The following is a 13527-nucleotide window of genomic DNA, read 5'->3' as shown; positions in this document are numbered from 1 at the left end:
AGGAGGGACTCGTGAGGAAGCTGTCATGAGGCACACTGGGGAGACTACTGCAAGGGGAGTCAGGTTCTGCTCTGCCCAACTCACAGTGTAACCTCGCATGGGTTGAGGTCAGGCCTCTTCGCTGCCCCATGCAGGCCAGTCCCACGCTCTCTGCCCTCTCTGTCTGCTTCTCCTCTGTGAAGCGAGGAGACCCATTCTGCCTACCATCTGCACCTCCAACCCCTTTAAAAATGGATCGGAACCAGCCCACATTTCCCAGAGGCTTCCTGCCCAATCCAATCCTAGGTGAAAGGGCAGATGTAATGGGCTTTGTTCTGGCTCTCCCCTCATCCCTCCCTGCCCCTGACCCCACCAAGTCTGGGCTATTTCTGCCACACAGCCACCCCCCAAGTGACCTCTGCCACCAAGGACACGTACCTGCCCCTCCAAACAACTTCCTTTCTCCTCTCTTCAGGACTCAACTTCCCCCAGCACCCCACCCTCTTACGGAGAAGGGGTGCTAGGGGCTCCGAAGAGGCTGAAGGAGGAGAGGGACTAGCCAGACTTCTGGGCTGCAGCAGAACAAGATGCAGGTACAGCCACAGGGATTTAAGTGAGACCCATACTACCTGTAGTTGCCTGGTCATAAGTGTCCGCTGAAGGACTTGTTAATTTACAGATTATAAGGCCCTCCCCCAGACCTCCTGAATTATAGTCTGCAGAGAGCGAATGTAGTAATGTTATTCTTACAACAAGCAAGTTTGAGAAACACTGAGTTATACTCCAGGAGGAACCTCCTTCTCACTTACAGAAGACGAGCCTGCAGAAGAAGGTGAATCTACTCCTCTGGGGGTTTCTGGCCCTTGAAGGGAGTTCTGACACCATAAGACCACTTAAGATTCATTTAACCTCAGTTTTCAAACATGGAGTGAAAGAGAAGAGGGCAGGACAGGCAGAGATCTGAGGCCTCAGCCCACCTACCCTGAGTGTCACCTTCTAGAGTTTTGAAGATCATGAACATAAATTTTACTTAAAAAAAAATAAAAAAAAAAAAAACCTTCATAGATTAAATAAAAAGTCTGAAGAGTCAAACTGTGGGATATCTGGACCCTGATCCTAGGACACCAGGGACCCCAAGAGGCTCGGCCCTGGTCTGCCCTAAACCCCTGCTGCTGCAGCCGTTATTTCACTCTGTTCCCTCAGGCTATGTGTTCAGAGCGCGGAGAGAACAGGTCAGCTCTCAGTTGAGGCTCCTTGGGTGGGGAGGGGGTTGCATTGAGAAAGAACGGGAGAGGGAGAGTGGGGCCTTCGGGCCGGCTGCCTGAGTTCTAGTCCTCTGGACTGCTTTCTAGCCCGGGGGCCTAGATGAGCATTAAATCTTGGGCACAGGGCTTTCCCCCATTCCACCAAGGTGCCTCAAGCTCCCACACCCACGCGTGGAGGCTGAGTCCCTAGGGTGCTTCCCCTTTGGTCAGGGCTCTGCCTGAGCTCCCAGTGAAGCCTGAGATTTGAAAGCATAAGCAGCTTCACCTGTGTCCAGTTTATCCCAGCCCCTAACCCATGGTTCTGGACAAATCTAGGGCCTCTTGGGAGGCTCCTACATCACCTCCCCCAAATTCCAGCAGCTGCCTCGGGCTGGCTCCAGCCCTACCTGCCCTGCCATGTCCTCCTACAGCTGGGAGTGGGATGGAGGTTCTGCCAACACCGGGCACTGGGCCGTGTCCTCGGCTTCTGGGGGTGGGCAGACAAGGGGCAGCATTGAGCTCCACTCTGGGCGGGGGGCCCAGAGTCCCTGCCTGGGCTGAGAGCCAGCTAAGCCCAGAAATAGCTGAGCCAGGATCCCCCTCTCTTAATGATCCCAAAGGAGGGGTATGTAAAGGGGGGCTTCTGCGCCGAGGTGTGAAACAGTGCCCCAAGTCCTCACTCTGAACCACCATATGCGCTGGAACTCATCATTGTCCTTTCTGGCCTTTGTGGACCCATCTGAAGAATGGGGTCATCACCTCTGCTCTCCTTCTCCAGAGCTGGTGGGAGAACTCAAGGTCATGAATGCTGAGAGAGCTGAGATCCAAGGAAGAACAAACTCACTACAGAGGTCAAGGAGAAAGGCAGCCATTGTCCACTCTTTCCACCACCACATTGGACAAAAGGCAAGCCTGAGGCACAGAACCAGAAAAGGCTTTGCCTGAGCAGCTGTCTCCAGCACTTGGAGGAGCTTCACTCTACACCTGGGTAGGCTGGAGGTACTGAATGAGCCCCCCGTTTCCCAGGCCCTCCATCAGACTCTCCCACAAGATCAAGGGCTCAAATCCTCAATCAGGAGAGTCCACTCAAAGCAGTGACCCTGCCTACCTCCAGCTGTGCCCACCTCCTCTGCTCTTGCTGGCAGGGGAGGTAGGCGCAGCTGGGCCACAGGGCGCCTATCCCAAGGAGAGGCCTACAAATGATAGGCTGGCAGTGGCCAGATGCCCTGCATCCTCTCTTGGCCTGAACAAGGTCCCACTCCAGACAGGGATTCTGCTAACCACTGCCCAAGATGAGGCCCATGATGACAGTGGACCTCTGGCTGGGTCAAGGCTATGTGCCAAGCCAGCCACTTTCTGGGTCTCAGCTGCTCCTGAGACAACCCTGTCCCTCTCCCCACTCTCTCTATGGCAGCTGGAGTGAGCTGTGAAAATGCAAATTACACCACATCATTTCCGCACTCACAACCTTCCAACAGCTCCCACTACCCTTCAATTAGAATTCCGTCTCCACAGCATGACCTAAAAAAGCCCTGCCTGAACTGGTTCATTGCCCTCTCCCCATCCCCCACCCCATCAGCCACGTGGCCTTCTTTGTGCTCCCTGAGCTCATTCCCACCTCAGGGCCTTTGCACCAGCTGTACCCTTGGCCTAGAATGCTCTTTCCCTAGATCTTAAATGACTGCCTCTTCTGTCACTCAGGGCTCGACTCCAACACTGCCTCTTCGGAGAGACTCTCTCTGACCACCCGGCACTCTCTCACATGCCTCCACGGAGCAGCATGTCTGCCAAGCATCACTTAGCAAAACTGAAACTTTACTCCTGCCCACCTCTCTCACTAGGACGTAAGTTCGGTGAGGGTGGGGACTATGTCATGTTCGCTGTTGTCTCCCCTGGGGCATAGCACAGTGCCTGGCAAACACTGAGCACTTTTTTAAATATTTGGAGATGATCATCATCCCCGCTGTAGGCGGAGGCTGAGCAAGGTTGAAAAATATGCTCAGGGTCATGAAGCTAGAATGTGGCAAGGCTGGCATTCTGCTTGGAATGATGCTGGACTGTCACAGGGATAACCGCGCACAGTGTCTTCCATGCTGGGATCCAAGCCAGGGACTGTGGAAAGCCCAAGGAAAGGCTGAAGGAGGGGCCCAGCAGAAAGGGCTCCAGGGCCCAACTTGCTCTATAAGACAGAGGGGAGGGTGTATGGGGACAGGCACTTGTGTGCATGTCTGTGAGCAAGCATCCAATACAGGCAATTGGTGGGCACATACACACATGTGTGCACACACAAACACACATGAGGGGCTGGGCAGCCACTCAGAAGGCAGTCCCCCTGGGTGGTGAGGTGGCGATGAGGCACCTTCAGGCCTAAGGGCATAGTCCAGGGCAGCTAGACCCACATCACTGGGCAACTGGGGTTAAAACCATTCTGGTTTGGGAGAAACCAGGAGCAGGGAAGGGACAACCCAGTGCCTCAGGCTAGGGTAAGGGGTGGGGAAGGTGGGCACCCACAGCCATACCCCATAGCATCAGGTGGCTGCGTGGGTTTGGGTGAAGATAGGGGAGCAAGAGGCAGATCTTGGATGGGGGACAATGGTGCTGAGCGCTACCCAGAACAGGCAAAATCTATGCTGTGGGATGTTCAAGGCTGCTTATAGCCCAGGCAGGGTATATTGAGGGGGCTGGGTCCAGAGAAAACTGTTCTGGAATGTCAGTGTAGAGGCAAAGCTGAGACCACAGCTTTCCCAGGGAGCAGGGCTGGGAGCCAAGACATTCGGGTTTTACCTCCAATGTGCGAGGAGAGCTTGGGCAAATGAAGCCTCTCATTTCCTGGGTACATCAGAGACTCTGCCATCTCCCAGTGTTGGACCTCTTTGAGCATCTAGTGAAGCTGTGGGTCCCATCCCAGATAGACTGTCACATATGTGCACAATATTTTGAGTATTTTTGGACCTCAAAAGCCTATCCATAAGCTCTGGGCATGAACTCCAACCTGGAAAATCCTCAAAGACCTCTGACACTGGACACTCAGAGAAGATTCCATGAGGGCTACTTAAAAAAAACAAAAAGCTGGAAATCTGTCATTCTCAGACCTATTCTCTGCCCACTGGTAACGCACCTGAATATCCCCATTGGTCCTGCTGCCCTTCCCTAAAATTCTTACTACAATGACTCCCTTGTAGGGAGTTGACAGGAAGACCCCACGATGGGGTCACTGGATCACACAGCTCACCATGCTCCACCCTGCCCCCAGCCTCTGCCAGCCAAGGAATGCAGAGATCAGGACCTCCTGTCATCCCAGAGCTCTGAGCACCCTCCCCAGGCACAGGTCAACCTGAGCATGTACCTCCTCAATGTCCCAACTGTCCAGGGCAAGGAGGTGCCCAGGATGATATGGAGGGGATGTCTACCCAAGAGACTTGGGAATGTCCCTGCCTCTGTTCCCCAAAGTAACTCTAATTCCTCCTAACCTACTTGGTCTTCCCAGCTTGGATCATCTTGTGCAGCATCAAGTGCCTCAGACTGGGATGGTCATAAAGACCTAGCTTCAAATCTTATCTCTGCTACCCACAACCGGTGTCACCTCAGAAACCCATCTCTCTGAGCCCAGCAACCTCTCCTGTAAAATGGGGCATGCTAATGGCATCTGCTTTGTAAGACTGCAGTGAGGACAAAGGAGATGGCACAGGTGCAATGCTCAGCTCAGAGCTGGCCACGAGAGCTCAGGGAAGGGCAGCGGCTACTGCTTCCCAGAATCCTGTCTCAGGTTTGCAGGGGAACGGGCTGGCTGCCCACACTGCGGGTGGAGCACACAGGAGAGGGTAGCACCGGCAGCACAGGACATTCGGTGGGCCCCAGCAGACATTAGATGTTGGCAGCCTGCCAGAGCAGGTTCTAAGGCTTCAGAGGCCCAGCCTGAGGGTAGAGGCAGAAGAGTGGGCCGGAGAGAGCGTCCACGCTTTCCTGAGGCAGGTGAGGACACTGCAGTCCTAGCCCCACCAACACTCCCACCCCAGGTCAAGCAGGCAGAGGTCCTTGGGGGCTGGGCACACATTTGCATCTTATCTACATGTGCCCCACAGCTTGCTGGGACCTTCAGGGGCCTCTGGGCCCAGCTCTGCAAAGGTCATCCCTTGACATCTCCCTGCTTGATTTTCTCCCTACCCCCCAGCCACTTGGCACCCTCATTTGCTTACATTTGCATACATCTGCATGCTGGTTTGGAGAGCCCTCAACACTGATGAAATTCACAATGTCTGCTGTCAAATCCCAAACCGTGTTTATAGCTAGTGACTCTACCCCCAGCTGACTTCCTTACAGGGTGAGTCCTCAGTTATCTGGGACCACAAAGGAGTAGGCTGTTCAGATGAAGTGACTGGCCACTGCTCTGTCTTCCTGGAGCTCCAGAAGGCACCTAGGACTCACTCTGTTTCTTGATCCACATTTGACCCATGAGCCTGTGGATTGAGAGCTACAATGGACTGACCAAGCGCAAGTCCTCCCAACCAACCTTGCTCATCTAAAAAGCCTGGGGGAGCAATCCCCAAGGGGCTCAGTCTTTGAGCAGCCTCCTTCCAGTCTGCTTCAACAGCCAGGAGAGATGAACTAAGAAATCTTATCCTCCCTTCTTGATGCCCAATTTTCACTTAGCCTGTACTCTAGATTCTCACATTCTCTGTCCATCCCTTCCCAAGAAAACCCCACTTCCTCCTCCCTGTGACTTTCCTCCCCACCACCTCCCCAACCTCTTGATTATGTAGCTCCACTTAACCTTCCCTTGCTGTGTCCCCCTTCCCCTCCTCTTTCCCTGTCCTCTCTTGTCCCTGCACAGGACTTCAGCATAGGGTCTGACAAAGGTTGTGGTCTCCTTGGAGCTGGTTGAGGGCCAGCAGCATGTGGTACAAAGTGAGCAGGTGTGAAAGGCACCATACTGGGCCACTCCACTCTCACTTCCCTGTCCCTGTCTCTGAAACTGTCCCTCCTATTCATAACTCCATAACTCACTGGTGGGTGATCTAGTCACTAGTAAAAAAGACTTACCCCTTGAGGGACAGTACATGGGGTAGGAAAAAAAAGAAAGGTCTAGGTGCCCCCAAGCACCTAGATGGATTGAGTTGCCACTCCTGAGATAGGGAAGACTGGGTGGAGCAGGTTTGGGAAGGAAGAGTGAGAGCTCAGCTTTGGACAAGCTGAGTTCGAGGCATCTAGTAGACATGACCGTTGAAATGCTGAGTAGGCTATCGGAGCTGAGAAGACAAGTCAAAATTTGGGATATAAATTTGGGAGCTGGCAGCACGCAGGTGGCTTTAAGCCACAGAACTGGATGAGATGGGCACAGGAGTGAGTGTAGATGGGGAAGAGCAGCCATGTAAGGACCGAGTCCTAGAGCGGGCACCCCAAAATTAAGAGGTGGGGCCAGGGAGGAGACTGAGAAAGAACAGACAAGAAAGAGAATGGATATCCTAGAGGTCAAGGAATTTTTCAAGGAAGATGGAGGGACTGAATGTGTCAAATGCCACAGAGAAGGACTGAGAATTGGCCACTGGGTACAGCAACATGGAGGTCATTGGTGACCTTGAGAAGAACAATCGGTGAAGTGGAAGGAGGTGAAAGTCCAAGTAGAGTGAAGTCAAGAGAAAATGGAAGTAGAGGACATGGTGACAATTGGTCTAGACAACTCTTCTGGGGAGTTTTGTTGTAAAGGGGAGCAGAGAGATGCAGCAATAGCTGGCTAGAGACGACAAGAGAGCCATCTTCTAAGACAGGAGAGACAACAGCAAGATCTGCTGATGAAATGATCCAGTAGAGGAGAAACCCATAATGTAGGAGGGGGCACATGCTGGAGCAATGACCTCAAGCAGTTGCAAGGGAACAGAATCTAGTGCACAAGTAGAAGGGTGGCCTTAACCAGGAGCAGGGACTCTTCACCCACAGTGAGAGGAGGAAGGCAGAGCAGTGGGAAGATTCTGGAAGATGGGTGAATGTAAGCACTGGGAGTCTGAGGAAGTTCCGATTGCTTCTGTTTTCTCAAATAAGGAAGAAGCAGTGTCATCAGGGGGAAAGAGGGGAAAGAGGGGCTCAGAGAGTAGAAGAAAAAGTATGAAATAATCATCAGGTAGGGGGAGAGGGGATGGACTGGAGACCCACAGTAAGACTGTGAGACAGCACTAAGGATCCACCTGAAGTTCACGGTTTTGACCTTAAAGTGAGACCATTTGGGGTAGTGGTTCTTCTCAGCCTCATTCAACTGCACAGGTCAGAGGTGGAACGGGCCAGGCACTGGATATAACCAGGGTTGGGGTTTTGCCAAGAAGAAGCAAAACGAGGTAAAGGAGCTGGGGGTCTGCAAGGGAGGGATTATCCTGACTTTCATAGTGGAGGCTACCTCTGAGCCAGCCCCTGATCCTTCCTCAAAGTCCCTCCCCTACTGGTGCCTGAAAGGCCACCATGCTGTGGGTTCCCTGCTGTGGGTTAGGCATGCATTCCCTCTGCCCTCATCCCAAAACAAGCTTCTGAAAGGGTGGCACAGGTAACCAGCAGGACCTGGGGATTCCCACACACTGCTCCTCTGACCTGGACAGTACCTCGGACTTCACACACTCAAACCCGAATTCTCCATCATCCTTCCCAAGCCATCGCACAATGGCTCTCCCCACCTCCAGTCGAACCCCAGTGTCCACCCATTCTTCCTCCTAAATTGCTCCTTACTCTACTCCCCATACCCCACCCCCCTCAACACCCAATCCCAGCAGGGCCACCACACCACCAACTCCATCCCCTCCATTCATTCTCTCTGTGTATGCAGCAACTCGGAATCCAGTGCCCAGCATCTGGTGCTGGCCGTCATCATGGCCTCCTGACCAGGTTCTGTTCCACCATGCTGGCCCAGCCAATCCCATTCCATCCTCCTTTTCCAGCACTGATATCTGCCTCACCACTGCCCTCTTCAAAACCCTTCAGTGACTCCTTGTGGCCAGCTGTGTCCAGATCTCGCCTCCCTTTCTTCCTGTCTTGCACCCCTCACTCTCCTCTCCCCTCCTCGAGCCCCTCACTGCTTCCCTGGGCCTCTCCCTGACTCTGACAGCACCTCCTCTGAATTGTGGCTCACCCCACCCCCACCCCTGAGGTTGTGGACTCCACGAAGACCTCCCATCATGTCTGCTTAATCACCCTTCTCCAGCATATGGTTTAAAGTAGGGGTTCGGTCAGTTTTGCTGACCAGGTACATGGATGACCAAGTAGATGAAGACTCTGGAGGTAGGGAAGAGAGAGGAATGGAATCGAAACAAAGGAACTCCTTAGCCAAGTGACCCAACTTAGCACCACCTATTATAGGACAAGCTAATGACATGCGCCTCCTGATGGGATGCACTAAGAAGGACACACACCACCTATGGGATATTCTTGCCAAAAAATGTTTAACCTGAATCTACTCATGAGGAAGCAGTAACACAAATTCATAATGTGGGACATTAGACAAGAAAGCTAACCAGGGCTCTTTAAAATTGACATCATAAACGACTTGAAAAAAAAATAAAAAGCTGGGAGACTGTTCCAGATTAAAGGAGAATAAAGAGACATAACTACATGCAATGGGTGATGCTCAATCAAAAAAGAACTTTTAAAACAGCTATAAAGAATGTTACAGGGACAGCTAGAGAAATCTGAATATGGATTACTATTAGGTTAAATTGTATCATGAAATTTCTTGGGTATGTTAATAGTATCATCATTATGTAGAAAAATGTCCTTGTCTCAGGAAATGCTGAAGTATTTAAAGGTGAAGTGTTATGTCTGGAACTTACTTTCAAAAGCTTCAGAGGGAGAGAAAAAATGTGGGCAAAATGTCAACAATTGGCAAATCTAGTTCTCTAGGTAAAGGGTATATAGGTGGGTGTTTTTTGTACTATCAAGTTTGACAAGACAAAAAATAAATGGAGGAGGAAAGAAGTGGAGGAAGACACTCCAAAGAGGAGAGCTTGGGGCCTGGCTTGGCAGGACAGGAAAGAGAGGACAGGGCAGTCCTCCACTTCAGCAGTCCCCGAGCCGGGCTGTGGGCCTGGCCTGGCCTGGGCTGAATGCTGGAGTTCCTAGAGGCCAGGCAGACACAGACCTGGAGCGGCTCACCACCTAAAGATTGTCAGACCCTAAGAAAGTGAACTTAGCAGTAAACAAACCCACTTAGGAGGACAAGGGCTCTGCAGGAAACAGCCAGGTCCCAGGGAGACCAGTAGGGGAGCCCGCAGCTGAGACGGGGCTGGCAGGAACATGAGCCCTGACCCACCTCTGCCTGAGCTGTGGAAAAGAGTCGGGTCTGCCCAGACCCACTCTTCCTGCCAAATACCCCTCAAGGGGCGACAGCCTGAGTGTATCCTCCCGTGTGAGGAGCCAGGCTAAATATGGAGCCCCAGACATAAGATGCCACTCAAAACAGATTTCCCTGGAAAAGACCATCTGGCAAAGGATGTCTAGAGCATCGTCTGTCGAGAGAAGCAGTGCCGTTCTCCTATAAGCCAACATCCGGAACATCTCCATCCTATCTCTCTAGAAGACCCCAGCTTAGTAACTCAGTTTCCCCTAAGGTCACCCCCTTGCTCCAGATGGAAAGGCACTTACTCCCACCTCCCTCTTTACCTGCATCTGCAAGGAAGAGGAGAATCCGATTGGGGACATAAGTCTGACCCAGGTACAAATTCTAATTCTGCCACTTACTACATAGGTGACTGAACAAGCAACTTTTCCCTGAGCCTCTGTATCCTCCTCCACGAAAGGAGAATAACAGTAGCACCTCCCTCTACAGGTTGTTGTGTGTATGAGAGAACTTAGCTTAGTGATAGTGCTCAATATATGGAAGCTGGGTGAGGTAATGTCCCCCGATCCCTCTCTCTCGGTCCTATCAAGAGCAGCAAGTCCTTCTTTCCAGCTAGCTTTTCTCCCTTCAGGAAACATTGCAGTCAGGTAGGTTAGGGGAGTGCACACGCCACTGCTGTCAGAGCAGGACAAGCAGCAGGAGGGAAACCTCTCAGTCTGGCACGGGCACTCCCAGGGATACAGGTACAAGTCATCCAAGCACCAAGGCTCCAGCCACTACAAGAGGCACTGGCTGGGAGGCCTTCCAAGGACATTCCAGTCATCCTTCTACCTTTAGGTGGGCCATCACCAACATACTCACTCCAGTGTGTGAGAATCCTCTAGTTCAGGTCACAACCTAGGGATCTGCCATGTTTCTACCAGAACCAAACTTTGCAATAGCCCCATTCAAAATCCACTGCCTTTCACCATATATGGGGGGAAGGGGGGCTCTTAGGTGGGCAAGTCTTCCTCCAGAGATGTGGGGTGGAGAGAGGAGGGCGGTTGGCCCATTTTACTGATTCAGAGATCACAGATCACAGAACATGTAGCTTCTCTGGAAGGCAGGGTTCCTAACCTCCAAAGGGAAGAGGTGGAAGAATGACTACATCGGCCCAGGGTCAAGGGTTGGCCTCGAAAGGGGTCCCATTGCCCCTTATCCACGCTCCCTCAAGCTGTCTGAGCACCACTTCCCATTAAGCAGCTTTTGTTTCCAGGGTCTGGAAGAAAGAGCTGGGGAATCCAAGAAAGTCCATATGCATCTCCCCAGACCCAAGCTGCCCATCTGCCCTGGCCAAACCCCGAGTCCTCTACCTGCTTCCCATTCACCCACCTATCAAGCTCAGCCTGGCTTATCCTGATCCTGCCAGGAATCTCAGACCCACTTCCATTGCGGCTGGGGCTTCCACCCCCAGTTCTTCCAGGGCTCCCCCAAGCTGGCTCTAAGAGGAAGGGGTAGGCTGACGCAGTGGCCCCCTGGGCTTGTACAGAGACAATACTCCAGGTTCTGACTCAAAGATCTGACCACAGATCCTCCAGGGACAGCAAGAGTCAGAATATCTCCTCCTAGGAGGGGGCCAATTGGGCAAGGTGGTCCCCTCATCTGGACTCCTTGCCCCACTCCAGCCCCAAGAGCAGGCTCCAAGGACCCCTCCCTCCCTGCGGCTGCCACAGCCATTATGTGCCTCCTCAGCTTTGCCCGCTGCCTGCCACGCCCCCATGCAAGCCCCTGCTCTAGCGGCAGAGCTCAGAGCCCAGTGAGGCCTGGCTGCCAAGCCAGACTGTCAAAGTTGGGAAACTGGAAACAGAAATAAATCCTCAAAGCTGCTGGGTGGCAAAGGTGGCTGCTGGCAGGCCCGGCACCCAATACCCCAGGTCCCTGGCCACCAAGCTCCCACTGACACCCCCTCAACGCACACATATACATTCAAATTATGCACAAGGGGGATTCAGGAGACAGAGCCCAGGAGACAATTGGGCGGGCTGGCCCCGACCCTCCCTGTAGAATGGCCTGGGGCTCTCTAGCAGTGCCCCCACTCCCTGGCCCAGCCCCGGTCATCTCCCGGCTTCCTCATTCGGCCCCATCTCCATGACAACCGTATCCTTCCGATGCTCCAGCCGCTACGGAATTGATCTCGAAATGCAGCTTTGTTAGCAGACCCTGGCTGGCACTGAGGGCGGAGGGCGGCGCCTGCCACCCAGCATGTGTGTCTCCCCCCTCCCCACAGCACCCCCTCACGGGCCCCTAGCCTGGCTTCAGGAGGGGCGGGGTCCTCGAACACGCGGGGCCCTGGGGACGAGGTGGCCCCGCGGCCCCACTCACCGTTCCTGGCCCCCGTAGCTGGGTCTAGCCTCTCACGGTGGGGCCATGCGGAGGCTGCCGCTGAACTGACCGTCCCGCTCCTCCGCTGCCGCCTGTTGGGTCTCCGGCACCCGCTCTGTCCCTTCAGGTGTCCGAGTAGCGCTGTGGAGAAGCTGAGCAGAGATGGGGGTACGGACGGCAGGAGGGAGGGACGGAAGGAGAGAAGGAGGGAGGAGCGGGAAGGGCGGGGAAGGGCGGGGGTGACTGCAGGCGGCCGGGAGGCAGGAGCGGAGCCAGGAGGCGACAGTGGCCACTCTAACGGGCTGACCCGCCACGCCTCCGCACCAAGGGCCGGACTGTGAGCCCTGAATCGGCCCGGGAGGGTTCAGCCGGCCCCGTCCAGTACGGCCTCGCACCGGCCCTTTAAGAAAGTGGGGGAAGGGAGCGCCGCGAGGTTCCGTCCCCCCTCTTAGCCACGCTGGGGCCCCAGCTGTCCTCTAACCCCCGCCCCCTGGGCAGTACCCTCGGGCTCCAGACTCTGAGACCCCAGGATCCACTGAGCCCTCCTCCAAGCGAAGGAGAGAGAAGTCCTTGCCCTCCTCCCGTGGTCTGACTTCTTGCCTTCCACACCTGGGGCGAGGGGTGCAGGGGGCAGGTGCAGCGGGCAGACAAGGCGCACAATCCCAAAGAGAGGGAGACAGAGCCTTACCTACCTACCTACCTACCACCAAGACAGGACAGACCGACCTGGCATGTGGAGTGAGATTGAGGGCTAGGGACAGATCTGAAGGCGGGGCACCGGGGGCGTGGGTGGGGGGGGGTGTGGATTACGAAAGAGAGGTACAAAAGATTAAGGAAGGGAGGGGAGGAGTGGGTCCAATCAAGGATGCAGAGTCCCAGCACCAGGTCAGGGTATGGCTTTCCTAAGCGGAGAGATACAGGGTGCTCGGGGCTATGGAAAACATCTCCCAAGGAATCTGTCCCACGGACCCTCCCCCACCTTGAAGCCCTCCCCTGACCCCAGAACCCTAGCTCTGAAGAAGAAGGTTGACAGTATTGGACCTGGGTTAGACACCAAGAATAGTTTCCTGGCCTTAGGCTCCTGCAGGGAATTTTCCACCTCCCAGATAGATAATAAAGGGCCCCTGCCCATAGGGGTCTAGGGAGACCAGAAGCTGAGGGGAGGAGGGGAGGGTGAGTAGGCCCAGTCCCACAGAGAAGGGAGCTCCGGGTTAGCCTCAGGCCCTGCCACAGGAAGCCACTTCCCACTTCTCTTCCTCTCCTGCGCCCTGCCACCACCACCAGGGCTGTTTACTACGCCTGCCCCGCTCCTTCCCACCTCTGGACCTTTGGGGGTGTTCCACCCTCTGCCTGGTCAGGCCTTGATCCTGCCGTGCTCAATGAACTCCTACTCAGTCCTCAAATTCCTGCTTAGATGCCCCTTCCTCCACAGACAGTTAGGGACCCTCTCCTTAGGAAACAGATGTTGAAAGAAGAGGATTTGCTGGCCTATGAAGGGTGTCTAAGCTGTGGCAGTAATTGAAGGTGCAGGGTCTGAGGTAGGATTAGTCTCCTCCCTCTTCAAGCTGGGCTAAATCTAGACCCGGGGTTTCAGCAACCATAGTGACACTTCTGCTATTAACTGTGCATCTA

At 54.1% G+C, this 13527-nt stretch overlaps 1 protein-coding gene across 1 annotated transcript in view; it reads right to left on the bottom strand.

Annotated features, from left to right (window-relative positions):
- Nucleotides 1-13527, bottom strand: part of PSD2 (pleckstrin and Sec7 domain containing 2) — a 114629-nt gene that overhangs the window by 29133 nt on the left and 71969 nt on the right. Inside the window, exon 5 of the mRNA XM_039836273.1 lies at nt 11896-12036. The gene's annotated coding sequence lies outside the window, so the exon portion shown is untranslated. The remainder of the gene's footprint in view (nt 1-11895; nt 12037-13527) is intronic.

The sequence above is a fragment of the Pteropus medius genome, unplaced genomic scaffold, assembly GCF_902729225.1.
Source record: "Pteropus medius unplaced genomic scaffold, Ma_sr-lr_union100, whole genome shotgun sequence".
Lineage (NCBI taxonomy): Eukaryota > Metazoa > Chordata > Mammalia > Chiroptera > Pteropodidae > Pteropus > Pteropus medius.
The sequence above is the reverse complement of the archived record's forward strand: the minus strand, read 5'-3'. Positions and strand labels throughout refer to the sequence as shown.